This window comes from Lissotriton helveticus, chromosome 4_1, assembly GCF_964261635.1.
Source record: "Lissotriton helveticus chromosome 4_1, aLisHel1.1, whole genome shotgun sequence".
In the NCBI taxonomy this organism is placed as follows: Eukaryota; Metazoa; Chordata; class Amphibia; order Caudata; family Salamandridae; genus Lissotriton; species Lissotriton helveticus.
In genome coordinates this window covers 637,325,645-637,340,040 of record NC_136063.1, presented here as the reverse complement: position 1 = coordinate 637,340,040, position 14,396 = coordinate 637,325,645, and the positions used below count along the sequence as shown (strand labels likewise).

Below are 14,396 nucleotides of genomic sequence, written 5' to 3'. Positions count from 1 at the left end.
TTTCTAGAACCTCTGCCCTTATCATTCTAAATGACATCACAGTGCCATCACATCATTACACGAAAGAGAATAGAATTTAAAACCTTTGCATGGTACATAAAATTAAACACAGAGACAACATATCTACTCACAACCCATTGTTCCTTATAATAAAACACAAAATCTAAGGTCAAACAACCATTTTCTACTGGTCACCCAGAGACTAAAAAGGGCCAGAAGCAGGAGTGAACTTTTGCTTATCTGGCATCCAAGCTCTGAAACTTTCTCCCAATTAGTCTAAGAGCTAAACAATTTGCTCAGTTTTAGAAAGCAGCCAAAGGCCTATCCGATTATACAAAAAGCATGCTATCCTCTCACGATTCCTGTTAGCGCTTGTTAGATTTGGGGGGTCTCTAGTTGGCACAGGTAGATACTTTTGACAAATAGGGACCCTCTCCTCTAGTCAGGACAAGGGGATTATACTCCTAAAATTACCCCTGCTCACCCTCTAGGTTGTGTGGCGCGAGCAGTCAAGGCTTATTTCAGAGGCGTAAGTTAAGCAGTTGTGACCACATACAGTAACCCAGTGACAACACTACAAATGGACACGACACAGGTTTTATATAAAAAATAAGTAGGCTTTATATAGAGTTACCACAAGACCATAAACGACAAAAATACACACTATGATTACTTTAGGATGGTAGGTTTAAGCTTAGTTCAGTTCAGTTCTTAGATGCGACACTCTGCGTCAATGTACCTTAAGTTGCGTTGCGCTTCCACGACAAGCAATGTCGCAGGGATGGGAAATGCGGCAAAGTTCAGATACAAAAAAAATAAAGTGAAGATCTTCCAGATGCGGCACGCTTCTCGGGGATGCGAGAAGCTCTCGGTTTGATGCGTGGACTGCAGCGGCGACACCCTTACGATGCAACGGCAACAGCTCCAGCTGCGACGCTCTTCTCCACGATGTGGGAAGCTTCCGCTCAATGCTGCAACTACAGCGGCGACATCCAAGATGCGACGGCAGCAGCTCCAACGGTGGTGCGCTTCTCGGGGATGCGAGGTGCTCTTGATCGATGCGGTGCAGTGTGACAGTTCCAGCGGTGACACCCTCCTTCGGAGTTGCGACGGCAGGCACAGCGACGGCGACACGCTCCGACCTCGTTGCGAGATTCTTCTCCTGATGCAGTGCAGTGCGACAACTACAGCGGCGAAACCCTCCTTCTTCGGAGTTGCGACGGCAGCAGCAGCGACGGCGACACGCTTCCTCTTCATTGCGGCGCGCTTTTCTCTGATGCGGTGCAGTGCGACAGTTCCACCGATGACAACCTCCTTCGGAGTCGCGACGGCAGGCACAGCGACGGCGACATGCTTCTTCTCGTTGAGTCGCGCTCCCAGCTCCTTGCGACACGCAGTTCCTCAGAAGGCCAAAAACAGCAGTAGGCACTTCCACAAGAACTCTGGGGAGCTGGGGGGGGGGTGAAGTCTGTTGTCCCTGAGACTTCGGCAGGAGGCAAGCTCTTTTCCAAGCCCTTGGAGATCCTCCACAAGTTGAAAGCAAAGTACACGAAGTTCCTTTCTCCTTCCTTTTGCAGAAAGGCAATCACTGCAGGCCAATCCCCCAAGCAGCACTTCAGCTTGGGAATAGTCTCTCCTCAGTTTCTTCAGGTTCCTCTCCTCAGTAAAGGTTTCTTCTTGTAGTCCAAAGTGATCTAATTTTATGGGATCAGGTTCCCAATATTTATACCCCAAAATCCTTTGTTCTCTGAAGGGAGAGGGGCCTTTACCCAGTCCAAACCAGTTCTGAAGCACTCTGTTTACCAGACCTCTCCTTTCCTTTCACAGTGCATGGCAGAAACATCAGACGCCCCACAAGAGGTGGAGCCAGCATTGTGGAAGGCAAGTACAGTCCTGGGGCACTTTGTTTACAGGACTCCTTCTCTTCTTTCAGTGTGCAGGGCAGAGCCATCAACCGCTCCCCAAGGGGTGGAGCCAGCATTGTGGAAGGCAGTCACAGCCCTATTCAAGGTTCAGGTGCAACTCCTCCCTCCCATCTAGATGCAGATCTCTCTATTCATCACTGGGTGACTCAGCCTGTCTCCTGGAATTCCCCAGCCCTGTCACTCTCAAAACCAGACATAGGAATACACAACCTAGCATAGGCAGGTTTGAATGGTTAGACAAGCAAAGACCTACTTTCTAAAAGTGGTATTTGCAAACACAGAATATTAAAATATACTTTACTAAAAGATGTATTTTATTATTCTGAGTTCAGGCATACTAAACTCGAATTTCTACCAGGTTCTCTGAGACAGTTAGGATTATAAAATGTAATAAATCTAACAGCCCATTCTGGCCTCTGGAGAATAGGTAGCCTTGCAATAGTGAAAAACGAAAATGGCTGTAATTCACTAATAGGATATGCCACACACATCAGGGCTTGTCCTACCTTATACTTACAATGCACCCTGCCCTTGGGCCTACCCTAGGGGTGACTGATATGAAGAAAAGGGAAGGTTTAGGGACTGGCAAGTGGGTGCACTTGCCCAGTCAGCATGACAGTACCAGACTGCACGCAGGCTCTGCAATGGCAGACCTTAGGCACATTTACAAGGTTGCTTCTGTGGGTGGCACAACCAGTGCTGCAGGCCCACCAGCAGCATTTGGATTTACACGCCCTGGGCACACTCAGTGCACTAGACTAGTGTCTGACAAGTAAACCAAATAGCCAAACATGGAACCACTGATTAGTACATCAATTTACAATAGGGAGCACTTGCACTGTGGCACTGAATAGCAGTGGCACAGTGCCCAAAGCATCTAGCACCAGCAAAAATACATGAGGCAACAGCACAAATGGAAGGGAGACCCACGCCAATGTTGCCAGGTCTAACAGCACTGGATAGCCCATTCCTGGGTAGTCATATACTCTACAAGAACTAGAAGAAAAAAAAAATCTAACTGCCTTCCTCTGGCTTTATATGTTGGTATTAGAGAGACTTTCCCAAGCAACAGATGGGGGTGAAGCTGAAGCCTGAGGCACTATCAATTATTTCAATTTTAACCAATGAACATTTATCTTGTTCTAGCCTAAACTCTGTAGGTTTGTCTTCGCCCCAGTTCAATGTCCTGTGCAACTCAAAATGTAAGGTTCTTATTTTGAACAAATGGTAAGCCATCGCTCATCACAAATTTGGATAAAAACTGCAATTCTAGCTGTCTGGTTTAAAAACAAATGCAGTTTGTCTTATGTCTACCACAGTCTATGATGGAAATGTGTTCAAATGACTTGTGAATATGGCTAATAAAAAGACTCAATTAGAGGACACCAAACTTGGACTAACAAATAAAATAGTTTCCATATGAAGTTTAGAGGAAAGAGAAATAATGCTTGTAAAAAAATCGGAAGGAAATATCAGCAGTCAAACAGGACAAAAAACACTCTAAAATAACAGGTGACCCCCTCCCCCGATCCCCCCCCCCCCCAATTCTTAGTTGGGAAGACTTTGTAGTGATGTAAATCTCTGGTTTTGGAATATGAAGATTATCTCAACTAACTAACTGCATTCCAGATATCAATGCTGCAATTTCTTCATTGGTTCAGATGCTCCGTCCTTCACCACCCCCTTTTGTACCGCTTTGTTCGCCATAAGTTGGCAGGGTATGCTCAGACGTGAGTCCCTTGCTCACTTTGCCACTGGATTCAAGCAAGCCTGGCTGAAGACGGCTGTAATGCCAGAAACCGGTCCTAGGAAGCTTGAGTCTGGTCCAGGGAAGGCATGGCTTGGCAGTTCGGGCTGGACTGTTCCCTAGAGGCACAGGGTCAGACTGATTTGCATATGGCCATGTCTGAACTGGGGTGGCAAAGTAGGCTAAAGAACGGTGATGGATTAAACCCAGATCTGTTGACTGGGTGTGAGTGTTTGATTGGTTCAGATGCTCCGTTCCTCACCACCCCCTTTTGTACCGCTTTATTCGCCATAAGTTGGCAGGGTATGCTCAGACGTGAGCCCCTTGCTCACTTTGCCACTGGATTCAAGCAAGCCTGGCTGAAGATGGCTGTAATGCCAGAAACCGGTCCTAGGAAGCTTGAGTCCGGTGCAGGGAAGGCATGGCTTGGCCGTTCAAGCTGGACTGTTCCCATGAGGCACAGCGTCAGACTGATTTGCATATGGCCATGTCTGAACTGGGGTGGCAGAGTGGGCTAAAGAACGGTGATGGATTAAACCCAGATTTGGTGACTGGGTGTGAGTGTTTGATTGGTTCAGATGCTCCGTCCATCACCACCCCCTTTTGTACCGCTTTGTTTGCCATAAGTTGGCAGGGTATGCTCAGACGTGAGTCCCTTGCTCACTTTGCCACTGGATTCAAGCAAGACTGGCTGAAGATGGCTGTAATGCCAGAAGAAATGAGTTACTTACCTGTAACAGCAGTTATCCAGTATTGGTGTCTTTCATAGATTCACATGCCTGAATCATTCCCCGTCGTCGAGACGGGAGCCTCCGGTATATAACAAAGTAATGTCCTATAGACATACATAAAGAAAAATAGGCCTAAGGGCCTCACCTTAGTAGCCTATCCTTGTCCTTATGCAAAAAGGACCAAACTCTTAGAGCCAGCCAATCAGCTATCACCTCCTTCTAGAACCTTCCCTGCTGGAGCCTCAGCCTCAGATTTTCGTACGCACCAAGCTAGGTAGGCGTAAGGCAGGTAGAGAGAGAACGTGAGTCCTTCCAGGGGAGGCGGGAGGGTTGCATGTGAATCTATGAAAGACACCAATACTGGATAACTGCTGTTACAGGTAAGTAACGCATTTCTTATCCAGTATTAGGGGTGTCTTTCATAGATTCACATGCCTGAATCAGAATAGTTAGCAATACATATTATGCACATGTCTGATGCAATGATGCCACATAATCAGTTAGATAATACACTAAGTATCATGCGACTGTAAGTATTAGGATACATCAACATAACCAAATAGAAGAGATGTGCATACCAGGATGGCGGGATGTAGGAAGGCTCACCTCACTGGAATAGATGTCGAAGCACCGCCTGGCCCACAGCTGCGTCCTGCAGAAGCTCAACATCCAGGCAATAGTGTCTGGCGAACGTATGCGGCGACTTCCACGTCGCTGCTCTGCATATGTCCAGAATCGGCACTCCAGCGAACAGCGCTGCTGATGTGGACATTGCTCTTGTGGAGTGTGCGTGCACCGTGGCATTCAACGTCCGGCCGGCCTTTTCATGGCAGAATGCTATCGCCGAAGAGATCCATCTTGAGATACTCTGTTTCGTGAGTGGGAGACCAAGTCTTGGTCTACTGTAGGCCACAAAAAGTTGCGAAGACTTTCTGAAGTCTTTTGTCTTGTCCAAGTAAAATCTTATACACCTTTTGAGGTCTAAGGAGTGTAACGTCCTCTCTGCTGCAGTGGTAGGGTTTGCAAAGAAGGAACGTAGAACCACCGGTTCATTAAGGGGAAAGTCTGAAGGCACTTTTGGCATGAATTTGGGATTCATCCTCAGCACCACTCTGTCTTGTTTAAATTGCATAAACGGTTCCTGAATGGATAGAGCTTGTAACTCGCTGACTCTCCTGGCCGATGTTAGAGCGAGCAGAAGAGCTACATTCCATGAGATGTACTTGATGGGTGCTCGGTGAATGGGCTCAAAAGGATGGCTCATAAGCTGGGTGAGTACCAAGTTTAGATGCCATGTAGGTGGAATCCTTCTAGGCCTTGGGTACGACCTATACAAGCCTTTGAGGAACTGTTTAATAAGCCTGCTGGACCAAAGCGAAGGGGCCTTCGAGGATCTAGTGTAGCGTGAAATTGCAGCCAAGTGAACCTTTATAGATGCATGCGCCAGTCCTGACTCCGCCAAGTGTAGAAGGTATGGCAATATCTGCACAGGGGTAATATGGAGAGGTGACAGATCTTGTTCCACGCACCATAAGCAAAACCGCTTCCACTTGAGGGAGTACGTTCTGTTGGTACTGTCCGCTCGCGCTTTCGCTAGGACCTCCCTGCATTTCTGTGGGATGTCTAGATGACAGAATTCTCTGTGCTCAGGAGCCAGGCTGATAATCTGAGCGATGGTAGGTTTGGGTGTTGGATCTGTCCGTTGGACATAGTCAGCAGGTTCGGGTGCTGTTGCAGACGAATCGGAGCCCTGATGGAGAGGCGATGAAGGTCCGAGAACCAATGCTGCCTCGGCCAGAACGGGGCAATTAGGATCAGGGTACAAGGCTCTGCCTTCATCTTCCTGAGGACCCTGGGAATCATCGGGAAGGGGGGAAAAGCGTACGCAAAGACGCCGAACCAACTGATGGAAAGGGCATTTCCGAGTGACCCTTGTTGGGGACGCCAACTTGCGTAGTTTGGGCATTTGGCGTTCTCCTTGGTGGCAAAGAGGTCGATCCTTGGGATTTCCCATTCTGAGAATACCTGATCTAGTGTACCTTGGTCGAGCTCCCATTCGTGAGTGAGAGACGCCCGTCTGCTGAGTGCGTCCGCGATGGTATTGTCCTTGCCAGGGACATATTCCGCTTTGAGAGTGATCCCTTGAAGCACTAGCCAGTTCCAGATTTCTTGCGATTCGCGTGAGAGAGTGAGCGAACGCGTCCCTCCCTGCTTGTTCAGGTAGTGCATCGTCGTGGTGTTGTCCGTCCTGACGAGCACCTGGGAGTTCTGGATACGTGGTAAAAAGGCCTTCAGTGCCAGGAAGACCGCTCGCAGTTCGAGAAGGTTTATGTGGAATGCCTTCTCCTGGTCCGTCCATTTGCCGCTGACTTGTAGGTCCTGTAGGACCGCTCCCCAACCCTCCAGGGAGGCATCCGTGGTGATTACCAAAGGTGCTGCTGGAAGGAGGAAGGGTAGGCCTGTCAACAGATTTCTGTGATTCATCCACCATCGCAGAGTTTTGGACATCTGTGGTGTTATTCTCACTGTGTCGTCGAACGAGCCAGTACTTTGAGTCCATTGGTATGCGAGAGCTTCTTGCAATGGACGCATCCTGAGGCGGCAGTGCGGGATGAGGAGGATACAGGACGACATCATGCCCAGTAGTGATTTGAAAGTTCGAACTCATGGTCTTTCTCGAAGCCACAGCCGTGGCCAGAGATACAATCTTGTGTTTCCGTTCCTTTGAAGTAAATGCTTTCACGCATTCCGTGTCCAAGGTTGCCCCCAGGAAGGAGATGCGGCTGGTCGGGGTCATGCAGGATTTCTCGAGATTGAGAGTTAATCCTAAGTGCAGAAAGAGATTGGTGCAGGCGTTGGAGGATGAGGTCGCGCCTGTTGCTGAGGGGGCTTTCACCAGCCAGTCGTCGAGGTAAGGGAAGACCTGGTGACCCATTTGACGCAGGAAGGCTGACACAGGAGAAAGGCACTTTGTGAAAATCCGCGGGGCGGATTTGAGGCCGAACGGCAGTACTTTGAATTGGTAGTGGCGTCCTGCCACCTCGAACCTTAGGACTTTTCTGTGCCCTTTGAGGATCGGGATGTGGTAGTAGGCATCCTGGAGATCTAGGGAAGTCATGAAATCTCCGCTTTCTAGAATGCCCAGAATTTCTTGGAGCGTCACCATCCTGAACGACTGACTCTTTAGGAAAGAGTTGAGGGCTCTGAGATCCAATATGGGCCTCCACTTTTTCCCCTTCTTGCGAATGAGAAAGAAGCGGGAATAGAGTCCCTGTCCTCTTTGAGATAGTGGGACCAGCTCGATCGCTCCCTTCTTCAACATCGCGGATATTTCCAGGAGCAACGGCCGTAGATGTTTGTGTGGCAGTTTGCGTGGCGGTGTCGGAGGTGGGATGGTGATGAATTCCAGGGAATGGCCGAATCTTATCAATTGTAGGACCCACCGATCTGTGGTTATGAGATGCCAATTCTGTAGGAAATGGGTCAACTTTCCTCCAATTTTGAATGAGGGATATTGTTGCTGGACTGGCCGGAGTAATCGGTCACTGGTGGCCGCCAGTGCCACTCCTCTGGTTCTTTCCTCGGAAGTTCGATCGTCCATAGGAAGTTTGGCGGTTCTGCTGTTGCTTCTGTGGATACTGCGACTTATTCTGGTATGAATAGGAGGATCTATTTTGGAAGGACCCCCTGTAGGAGGGCTGACCCCTGGACCTGTTGCCCCGAAAGGACTGGTTCCTAGCCTGCAGCGTACCCAGTGCTCTAGCCGTATCGGTGTCTTTTTTAATGTTCTGGAGCGCTTCAATTGTGGCTCCGAAAAGATGTTGGCCGTCGAAGGGCATGTCTAGCACCTTTGTTTGAACTTCTTGCCTAAATGAGGTAGCCTTAAGCCAGCCCTGGCGCCACAGGACTGCTGCTCCAGCTAATTGGCGAAAGCCAGTCATGGCTCCATCTATGGCACAATCTATGATTTCCGCTGCCGAGGCTTGACCTTCCGAGAGCAGTGCCTTGACCTCTTCCTGCATCGTATCTGGTAGCTCCGCCAAATAAGGTACCATGTCCTTCCACAGTTGGCGATTATACCGTCCTAACAGGGCAATAGAGTTGGCGACTTTGATAGTCATGGCTGACGTAGTGGTGAACCGTTTCCCAATGGTATCCAACTTTCTTCCCTCTTTGTCCGGTGGTGCTGACAAGGGAGAGGAAGGGTTGCGGGAATTCTTCTGAGCTGCCTGGGTCACCACTGAATCAGGTTTTGGGTGCCCATTGAAACAAACAGCCGCCTTGGAGGGAGCTTTGTATTTCTTGTCCAGACGTGGGATAACCGCAGGTATGGACGCCGGCGTGGCCATCAGTTTCTTTCCCTGGTCCCAGAGAAATTCAATAATCGGAATTGATTTAGTGATTTTTTTTGTTTGTTCTTTAAAATCATATAAGAAACATTCTGTTTCCGTTGTTTCCATTTCCATGTGGAAACGCTTCGCTGCCCGCTCCATTAACTTATGGAACCCGCCAATGTCCACTGGCGGAGAATCCGATTGGCGTGGTTGGGGTGAAGCTGGGGAGGGCGCGACATACTCATCGTCGTCGTCGTCCTGATCCGTGAGACCCTCAGGGACTTCGCCTTCTTCCATTTCCTCCGCTTCCTCCTCCGAGGATTCCACTACTTGAGGTGAGACTGCCTCATGGGAGGCCTGCGGACGTGGTCGCGTCTGTTGTGGGGCTGCCGGTGGAGCAGATGTCGCCGGCGTTGGGCCCCTATTCTCAGCATCCCGTGCCTCCGGGAAACGCTGCTTGTAGTCTCGGATGAGATGTTTAAGGTCATCCACGATGGACACCGAAGGCACACCATAGGGGTCACTTCCGTCCGTACCTGCGCTCGGAAAGAGTGTTCCTGGTAGGTAAATTCCTCCTGTTCCTCATCAGTGCTTTGGCATTTCACGTGGAGGTCAGAGATGGACATAGCTTGAGTTGTTGTTTCCTCTTCCGAGTCTTCACTCTGGAGAAAATCAGAAGGTAAGTGGCTCTGCACTTTGCTCAGGGAGGTAGTTTCGGGCGTGATCAGCTTCTTTGGCACTTTGCGCGGTGGTGTCGGCGGAGGCTGCGTCCATGACGACGGTTCCACTAGCTTGGACTTCTTCCACGGGTCCGCGTTGTCCCTGGTCGTAGACGACCCTTCCGTCGACGGTTTCGTCGCCGACGGCATGTTCTCCGTCGACGGGGGTTCAAGCGACAAGATTTTTGTCGTCGTCGATGTTTTCGTCGACGACGCGGTCGTCGACGACGTCCTCGTCGACGATGCACTCGTCGACGATTCATTTCTCGTCGACGATTCATTCTTCGTCGACGTCTTCGTCGTCGACGGTCTCGGTGACGCGCCTTCCGTCGACGGCGGACTTCTCGTAGTCGACGTCCCTGGCTTGGTCGTCGATGGGTTCCTCGTCAACGGGGTCGTCGTCGACGATGGGTTCCTCGTCGACGGTGTCATCGTCGACGACCCCGATTTTGACGTCGATGAGCTCTTCGTCGACGGGGTCGTCGTCGACGGCCCCGATTTCGTCGACGATGGTGTTTTAGACGACGACGATTTCAGCAGTATGACAGATGTGATGGGCCTACCTGCCGACGATGATGATGGAGTGGTCGTCGTCGATGCGAGGACTGACGACGCCGTCGTCGTCGACACCGTCGTCGTCGTTGTGGAGACGGCGATTGGCGTCACAGCCTTCTTTTGCGTGGAAGATGGCGTAGGCTTGGTGGATGAGTGCGCAGGCTTCTTAAAGGCGTGAGAGCCTATGTCAGACACTGAGGAGGTTGTAGATTTGGCCTCTGAAGATTTCTTATGCATCTTCATAGGAGGAGTGTCTGAGGGGCCAGGGGGGTCCCCCCTTGGCCTCTTGAGGGAGACGTCCGAAGTCATGGAGAAGCTGCCCTGTGAGGACTCCACATTATCCCTCTGTTTGAGCCTGTCCAGCCAAATGAGAAGTCGGCCCTCTCTATCCCTCAAGGTCTTATTAGGGAAAGAGCGACAGATCTTACAATCCTTAGGGACGTGGTCTGGGTAAAGGCAGTATAGGCACAGGTCGTGCTTGTCCTCCACATGGAGCCTTTTCTTCCCACATGAAGAGCAGGCCCTGAAAAGGGCTTTCTTCTGGGATCCAGACATTCCTTAAAATGGCAAGGAAAGACAGCACTTACTGCAATTGAAGAGTCTTATATATCCCAGTTGGAGAATTTGAGAAAGTAATCCTGTTTCCAAGTGAATAAAGTAGGTTTAGAAGAGATCCTGAGGAGAGCTCAGGTTGGAGACTCCCTAGCACAACGTGCAGTAGAAAATCTGAGAGACTGAGGCTCTAGCAGGGAAGGTTCTAGAAGGAGGTGATAGCTGATTGGCTGGCTCTAAGAGTTTGGTCCTTTTTGCATAAGGACAAGGATAGGCTACTAAGGTGAGGCCCTTAGGCCTATTTTTCTTTATGTATGTCTATAGGACATTACTTTGTTATATACCGGAGGCTCCCGTCTCGACGACGGGGAATGATTCAGGCATGTGAATCTATGAAAGACACCCCTAATACTGGATAAACCGGTCCTAGGAAGCTTGAGTCCGGTCCAGGGAAGGCATGGCTTGGCAGTTCGGGTTGGACTGTTCCCATGAGGCACAGGGTCAGACTGATTTGCATATGGCCGTGTCTGAACTGGGGTGGCAGAGTGGGCTAAAGAACGGTGATGGATTAAACCCAGATCTGTTGACTGGGTGTGAGTGTTTGATTGGTTCAGATGCTCCGTCCATCACCACCCCCTTTTATACCGCAATTTCTTTACCAGTGCTCTAGAAATAAATAACAATCAAAGCGGAGGGTTCCGCGCTAGATTCCAGCGATTACTTAGAATATGTTAGATATGGTACATTCTGATCTGAGAACAGAGAACCACCTGAATTCAGAATGCCATAAGCCTGAGACGTTTATGAATTCAAACTGTTGGGGTATCGGAACAGAAAGTGAAATGCTTGGGATCCCTTTACAATCTTTCCGTTGAGTGATATTGTTCCAGGGTTTAAAGGAGGAGGGCTTCTCAAAGAAACCCATTCAAATGTAATATTGTTCCCACGTTTACAATATACTGGACCAACTGGTCCAAGATCCACTCTTTAGACTCCCCAAAAATAAATACATTTAACTGCCTCACAATGGCTTCATATGTTGTGAGAGGGTTTTCAGAGGTAAGCTATCAGCATCCTGCAGATCATCTAGAGCAAACTATAACTGACGTTATCTGTCTGACAAGACACCTGGCTTATTGATCAAAGCCATCCTGTAATTGATATCTGGTCCCTAATGATTGCAAAATGTGTTGATCTAATCTTCTTAAGCACGGTGTATCTTGGTACATTGTGTGGCTGCATAGTACAATTTAAGTTGAATTTTGCAGTTCCTATCCCCACTCTTCATTATCTTGCCATCTCTTCTAAACAAAATGAAACTTTTACAACATCCATTTAATGCCCACCAAGCACATCTACTGCCAAACTGCCTATATTAATAGAGGAAACCAACCAATTTGCAATTAGAGTTTTTTTTATAGTTTAGGAGACCTAAATCTATGCTCCCCACATAAGTGTCTCTCCAATTACACAAAATAACACCTACATCTGGCCATATACTGGATCCTATATTCAGTGATCCTGTTCGGTTAGCATGGAGAGATCATTTTGCTATTCAATTCGATATTCCTATCTCTGAGCTTCCAAAATTGAAACCTGAAACCAAGTTCCATTGCAGAACACGCAGAAACAGCTGTACTCCTGGCTCAACAGCCATTCAGACTTCTCATACTTTTACTATTAGTAATAAGTTGCTTTTTAATGCCACTTGATGAACAGTAAAATTATATGGTTAAAAATCCAAACATTAAAAAGCCATGTTTCACTCCCAATCTGATTAGGTTGAAACTACAAGCATGCAAATTCAGACGTAAATGGCATACTTTATATAGGCCCAATTTAAATGTTAGTTATACCCATTTTATAAAAACTACAAGGAACAGATCAAAACAGTGTCCGAGCGGATTGCCAGGGTTCCTAATAAGCTGTGTAGGTTTATAAATAAGTTTCAATACCCTCTTGCTGGTAAAACATGAGTTACTACTTTTTTCCAACAATCTTGAATACCTCCATGGATTCTGGCATTATGCCAGCCTCATGGGAAACAGCAGTTGTCAAACTGCTTTTAAAAAATTCCACATTAAAATTGAGAAAAACAAAGCAATTACAGGCCTATTTCACTATTCCCATTTTATGATAACATCCTGGAAAAACTTGTATTTGCTCAATTACAAAATCATGTGGTTAGTAATAACATCCTGGTCTGGTGCAGAACGCTGCTGCTCAGCTCATCTCATTTAGCAAAATATTCTCATATTTCTCAACTTAAACAGTTTCCCTGGCAGCCCATTAAAATCAGGGTTATTTTCAAAGCCAAGGTGATCCTACACAGATCTAATTATCAAGGGTACCCTAACTTATCTAAGAAGCTTAAACACTGTGCCCCTAATAAAACCTTTTAGTCAATGTAAACAATAATGATTTTTTCTTGCCAGAAGCCATATAGTCACCTACGGGGGAAGATCATTCTCAATCAATGCCACAAAGATGTAGAACTCCATTTCTAGTAGCCTACAACAGTAACCAAATCTCTTACAGTTTAGGAGACTTCCGAAGAGATTTCAGCCTGCCCCCAAAGGTATTACTGCAAACATGCTAACACAGCGCCACAATGCTTCAGCGAATGAGCGCTTTCTACATATTTCTCAATAGTGTATTTACCATTTACTCTGGCTTTTGCACCTGCCTAGCATTCTCTACTAATTCTCCGCACATTCGAAGCATCAATTTATACTCTTGCTCAGTATTAAAAGTGAAATATGTATTAGCAGTACTAATAGGTCTCGTCTTTGGTACCGGTCGGCTTTGCCAATGATTTTTAGAGATGCACTATGTGGCCACTGGAAGAACGTAATTTAGTAGGCACACACTTGACGCATGCATGCGCCTTCAAAATTACAAAGGTGCATTTACTTTCTTTGCATGAACTGAGTAGAATCGGTAAATAAAAACATTATGATCAAAAGCGTTTTTCTTTTAAGTCGATGGGGAAGAAACAAAGAGGGTGCAGGTGGAGGCAGGAGCAAGGAGGGCATGGAGAAGCAACATGGAGGGTGGCAAAAGAAACACGCAGGAAGAAGTACACAACAGGGGCTAGAGAGAGCAATGTCAGCCATGGGAGGAGCACACAGGCGAGAAAACAAAGTAGGGGAAAAGCACACAAGGGTGAGCGTCACACATAAGAGGTGCAGAGGGAGAAGCGCACAGGCAAGATAGAGTGCAACACAGAGCTCGGATGAGATGGAGGATTTAGAAAGCAGGAAAACACAAACACTCTCATGGAGTACTCAAACAAAAGGTACAAGAAGTGCCCTAAAAGTAAGCAGTGGAACAGCACCAGTAATGAGGCTATGCTCCAGGGGAGGAGCAAACATGAGAAGAGGAAGGAAAGGCCACACAACCTAACAAATAAAAATCAAGCACATCAGAGTGACAGTAAGGCCAAATAATGGTACGCAATGGGCAGGCTCTGCAAAATGACAATAGGTCTTTTTGCAAGTAAACAGTTGGTGCTGCCCGGTAGGAGAGACCAAACAATGTCAGGAAGCCCTAAAATTCTAGCTATCGGTCTGGAATTCTTTAACCTTTCTAATGCCTACATGCTCAACACCCTATTTCGCTTCAGTCAGATGCTTCTACAAGATTTTAAACTGCATGCCAGTGAATAAATCTCTTTCATGAAGCCATGAGTAGTGCCACACCATTGAGGAGGAACCAAGAGAGTACAACCCACACAGAATTAAAAGCTTGGATTTCTTGGTTTCAAAAACTACTAGCTTGCATATTGCTGCCTTCTGGACAGAGGTCAAAAAGTACATTTTCTGCAGCTGCAG

The 14,396-nt window shown here is 47.7% G+C and overlaps 1 protein-coding gene across 2 annotated transcripts in view; it reads right to left on the bottom strand.

Moving 5' to 3' along the window:
- NSMAF (neutral sphingomyelinase activation associated factor) overlaps positions 1-14,396 on the bottom strand; it is a 610,455-nt gene that overhangs the window by 195,878 nt on the left and 400,181 nt on the right. The gene's annotated exons all lie outside the window — the stretch shown is intronic.